Raw genomic sequence first — 5,409 nt, forward strand, 5'->3', positions numbered from 1 at the left:
CACGCTGGAAGGTGGCTGGCGCAGTACAAAGCCCGTACGGCATCACCTTGAATTCGTACAGTCCGTCGGGAGTGACGAAGGCAGTTTTCTCCCGGTCGCGTTCGTCGACTTCAATCTGCCAGCAGCCACTCTTCAGATCCATCGACGAAAAATATCGGGAGTGGCGGAGTCGGTCTCACGTGTCGTCGATGCGGGGGAGCGGATAGACGTCCTTCTTCGTCACAGCGTTCAGTCGACGATAGTCCACGCAGAACCGCAGGGTTCCGTCTCTCTTCTTTACAAGGACGACTGGGGACGCCCATGGACTTCTTGAGGGTTGAATGATGTCGTCGTCGAGCATTTCTTGGACTTGATCCTGAATCACCTTCCTTTCCTTTAAGGAGACTCGATACGGCGACTGGTGGACAGGGAGCGCGTCGTCGTCGGTAATAACGCGATGTTTCGCCATTGGTGTTTGGCGAACTTTCGACGACGTGGCAAAACAGTCACAATATTCAGCGAGGAGATCAACCAGTTGCCGGCGCTTAGGAGCTGGGAGCTCGGGGTCAATGTCGATCGGCGGCAGCGGCGTGCGGTTCTGCTGTGACGACGAGGTTTCTTCGGAGATTGCGGTGACCACGATTGGCGCCTGAAGCTCCTCAATGTGGCCCACAGTGGTACCCTTCGTTAGGTGCTGCGGCTCCTCTCGGAAGTTTGTCACAAGAACAGTTGTAAGTCCTTCTTGGAGATCCGTTACGCCTCGTGCGACGCCAATTCCTTTCTCAAGGAGCAGTTGGACGCTGCCTTCTAGAAGAGCTTCACCGTTCATGGCTGCGTCGGTTATGACGGTGACGAAAACACTCGACCGCGGCGGTAAGTTCACATGGTCGGCGATAACTCGGATCGCGGTTGACATCATGTTTGTCTCCACCGGCAGTAAAACAGGCTTTCGCAGCGTCAGCTGGTTTGCCCCGAGGTCGATGACGGCGCCATACTCGCCGAGAAAGTCCAGTCCGAGGATAACGTCCCTTGAACAGTCTTGCAGAATGATGAACTTCACAGGGCAATTCTCACCGTGGATCTCGACGCGAGCAGTGCATCTCCCGACTGGTGTGATGAGGTGCCCTCCGGCGGTTCGTATTTGTGGTCCATCCCACGGCGTGGTGACTTTTCGAAGGCGCCGGGAGAGCCTACCACTCAAGACTGAGTAGTCTGCTCCGGTGTCCACGAGCGCTGATGCGTCGTGGCCGTCGATGACGAGGTTTAGGTTATTGGACACCGTTGCAGGGGCGTCGTTTCGATCTCTGGTACGCTCTAAGCCCTGTCCCACTTAGTGAGAGGGACACTTCTTCAATTTTTTCCCACTTAACTTTAAGGGGGGCGACAGACCTCTTAATATTACATGGAGATTCTCCCTCTTAATTAAGTGAGACACCAGCTCTCTTAAAGTAGGCGATACGGCGTCTCCCTTAAATTTGAGGTCAGAGTCTCTTGGTAAGAGGGACATTTTTTAGACATTTTCCCCCTTAAATTTGGAGGGACGGTAGCCCGCTTAAAATGCAGGGGTATAGTCCCCCTTAAGTCGGGGTCACGCTGCTTACACATCATACAAAATACATTCTGCAGACATGTTCCGGAATGAGTCGCCGCGACATCCGAGCCTCGTACGCCACGAGGCAACCGAATCAAGAGGTTGCTTTGTCACGTGGCATACAAAGCACGGATGTCGCGGTGACTCGTTCCGGAACATGTCTGCAGAATGTATTTTTTATGATGTATAAGCAGCGTGACCCCGACTTTAGGTTATCTCCTTTATTGTATCGTAGAATTTCTGCTCCTTCGTGTTTGGACTGTCAGCTGACATGCTGCACTGCAGTGATGCAGTTCTCGCACTTTCGCTGATATTGTTTAACCAAAGTTATTCTGTGCTGCGTAGCAGAATTGAAATTTGATCTGTATATGTGTTAAATAAAAGAGTAACAATCTTTAAGAGTAAACACGTGTTTTATTTGCCATGACACAAGAAAATATTTAAAAATGTCTTTATCAAAATAGTAATTTTATAACGATGTTCTGGTAGCTTTTACGGATAAAGAAGACGTTAGAACGACGCCAGAAATTGGCGTTTCTTGGAAACAATCACACAAAATATTTCGTGCTGCAAAGTGACTCCTTTTGCCTATCATAAACAATAACAATACAATCGTGCTGAAAGAAAAAAACTTTTTTTTTAGCGGATAACACAAAAAATAAGTTCATTCTAAAAAAGCCCGTGCGTCTACTTTCCCGCACAACACTTGGAAAGACAATCACCATAACTCTCGGAGGCAGCTGAGCGAATGCAGATGCCGAAACGTATGATTATACCAAAAAAATGAGTTGCGACACTAACCACAACAAGCGTGACGTTTTGCATTGCTTAATGTCACAACTCAGACTGTTTTTTTCTGTCTAATCTTATGTTTCGGCATCTTGATTCGCTGAGCTGCTTCCGTGAGTTACGGTGATTGACTTTCCAAGTGCTGTTCGGGAAAGTAGATTCCTGTGCTTTTTTTTGGAGCGTAGTTACCTACTTCATAGCATTAAAAACGAATTATTCGGCGTCTCTTGTCATCAGCAGAAGCTCGGAATTCCTGTTGTTTTCGAATGGCCATAAGCAATTTTCTGAGCTTCTCCGACATAAACTGAATCGAAAGACTTTATTTTCAACGAGCAGAATTTAGAGGAGTCCAAGGGTTTGTCCACATGCCACAGGGTAGGAGAGTCCCGTTATGTAATACACACATAAGCACATGACTAGTGCCCCCTCTATAGTCGTGCTAGCGGAGAGTTTCACTGACCGGTTCCCAGAATCGATCCGTTTCTCCGAACCGAAGAAAGTCTTGGGTCCTGGAACTTTTTCGTCAGGGATAAAATCGTCCTGCAAGCAGCAATTGTTAAAAAAAAAAGCGTCAACGTCAGATTTACATTTCTATTTTTGCATTCGCTTTTTCACATACAATAGGCGATGAGAGGGCTTCTGGCCAATCGAGACCGGAGAATGGTCTTCATGCTCAAGAATGTTGTTGGGTTGTCTCCGCAGAAGGCCCCTTTTAACTCCTCCAGTTTCTTCAGCATGGTGACGATCGTGTTATGGAACCGAAGCTGTGCATCCACCTTTAGTTGAATGAAAGACCATATTGTTTTCCTTTATATACAAAGAGTTGGAATTAGAATGAAGGTAATGAAGCGCTTTCACCTGTTTTCAAGCAGGCAGTAGGAAACAAATGCGAAATTAAAATGCAAACAGTTCAAAGATTCGGAGCCCAATCTGTATACGATGAAATAACGAGTGACGTTAGCTTATGACGTAACTTCTGCTACTAATAATATTTGGTACGAGAATAGACTGCTGTTTTAAGTAATCTACGCGAATCGTTTTTGTATTACCAAGACAAAACGAAAACGCATTTAGAAGTAGATGAACATTAGAATTCCCATGTGCTTTGGAAAGCAGGGATTGCATTTGCGGCTCGAAGCTGCAGAAGAGATCTAATGCATGTTTTAAAAAGCAACATAATCAAATAAAAAAAAAATATTTCTGTAGACATTTCGGCGCAAGTCATTCATTTATTATTTTTTTCAGAAGCAACGCATATGCCAACAGAACGTAAATAGAGCCCACCTACATACCAGAATACAGAAAGTTCATAATTACCGAGTTCATTGTGGGCCGTGTGCGAGTGGCCGCAGTAGACTCATCACTCAGGGTGGTGCGTTCCACCGTGCAGAGGGTCCCGGTAGAGCTCTGTACACCAGAAATCCGAGCAGAACCCCCGTCTGATTCCCTTCATGTCGACGTTTGTTGCCATTGCCTCACTCTGAAAACAATATTTTTAACGGTCAGTCATTTAACGCCCATACTCAACCTAGCGCTAAAGCGCCTAAGAAAAAAAAAAAAGAAGAAAAAGCAAACTTCTGTTTATATATTTTTCGCAGATGTACCACACAGAAAAAAAAGATATTCAACCAGCTACAGAGAACAAAGAACATAATAAACATCATAAATAAAATCTCCAAAAACAAAAACATGATCGGCGCCGAAAAAAAAAAGAAAAAGAAAGCCGGTAGCTTTGCTGGCGCGACCGTCAAAATATAACAAACAAAAAAGTACGGCAAGAAAATAAATAAAAAAAACATGTACTCCAGGGCCATGCGGCACTCTTCCCCTCTTTCCGCAGACGCCGCGACGCCGACGCAACGCGCGCAAAAAAAAAAAAAAAAAACTTTTTTTTTTTTTTTGTGGTGTTTGAATTAGAAGCTTGTCCACTTCCCCCCCCCCCCCCCCCCTTTTTCACATAGATACACACACATTATGGGTTTTTGCTCGCCTCTCACTTGAGAAAGAAGTTCATAGTCACTGTAACGCTAACGATGTCTACAACATAACGTTGCAGTGTAAATTGCTGTAATGAACTCTGAAGGCAAACAAACGCAAAATCGCCAACATTGTTTCCGTCAATCAACGCTCTCGGGCGGTCAACCTCAAGCATTTAGGGTGCACACCGAGAAAGAAATAGGCGAGCGAAGCTTACAGACACTGACTGCCCCAGCTAGGGTGCCTTTATTCTGGCTTTGCCTTAGGGAGGGGGATGCCATCCTTTGTAGTACTCGATGCCGACAGTGTACGCTCACGGATAAAATACAAGGAAATTGCCGGTAATGAAATGCCGGCGTAGCAGTGCCAAAGCTAGCAGCTCGAGCTGGGAGAAGAACGAACGCGCGTCCGAAATTAAAAAGTAGACAAAAGCGTCGGGCAGAAAATGGTCTGATATCACCAGCCTAAGACAGACGCGTACACATTGGGGCACCCTAACCCGCTAAAAGTGTTTTCTGCGAAAGACAGCCCTGCGGCTCACGGCAGGGCAAACGATTATCGACGCTTTGTCGTAGCTGAACGAGCAGGAAGCGACCGCGTCCACGGACTACAGCTGAACACTCTTACTCTACATGCAGAGCTCGTACATCTCACAGCCAGCGTGAAAATATTGATGGCTCGTTATTCCCACCCGCAATGCACCCAAAACAAAGGCGTCAGTATGACAGGATTACTCACCCGAAGGAAGTCAAACGAGCAGCATGACGCTTGCGACCCTCCGGCAACGACCGTTTCCAGCTCTCCGTGAATTGGCGCGAAGCCTCAGCACCGTCCGAACTCTTTGCAGTGGATTAGTGCGGCTGCCCGTCTCCTCCTGACCGAACTACATTGGTCCAGTTAAGAGGGACCAGTCCCCTCTTAATATGAAGGGAGACGCGTGAATCTTTCTGTCGGTCTTTCCTGTTCAGAGGGACTAACGAAACGGTTTCCTTCGTCTCTCTTAATATGTTGGTGTCCCTCTAGATGTTGCTATTTTATTTTTCAATTTCCCTCTTAAAAAGAGCTGTCCCCCT

At 46.6% G+C, this 5,409-nt stretch overlaps 1 long non-coding RNA gene across 1 annotated transcript; it reads right to left on the reverse strand.

Moving 5' to 3' along the window:
• Positions 1-3,075: 3,075 nt before the first annotated feature.
• On the reverse strand, positions 3,076-5,114 carry LOC120843992. The gene is made up of 3 exons (XR_005716303.2): positions 5,075-5,114; positions 3,677-3,839; positions 3,076-3,135 (listed from the first exon to the last, which is right to left on the reverse strand). It is a non-coding gene; the product is annotated as an uncharacterized LOC120843992 (long non-coding RNA).
• Between the last annotated feature and the right edge of the window lie 295 nt (positions 5,115-5,409).

The sequence above is a fragment of the Ixodes scapularis genome, unplaced genomic scaffold, assembly GCF_016920785.2.
Source record: "Ixodes scapularis isolate PalLabHiFi unplaced genomic scaffold, ASM1692078v2 ptg000005l_1___fragment_3__unscaffolded, whole genome shotgun sequence".
Taxonomy (NCBI): domain Eukaryota; kingdom Metazoa; phylum Arthropoda; class Arachnida; order Ixodida; family Ixodidae; genus Ixodes; species Ixodes scapularis.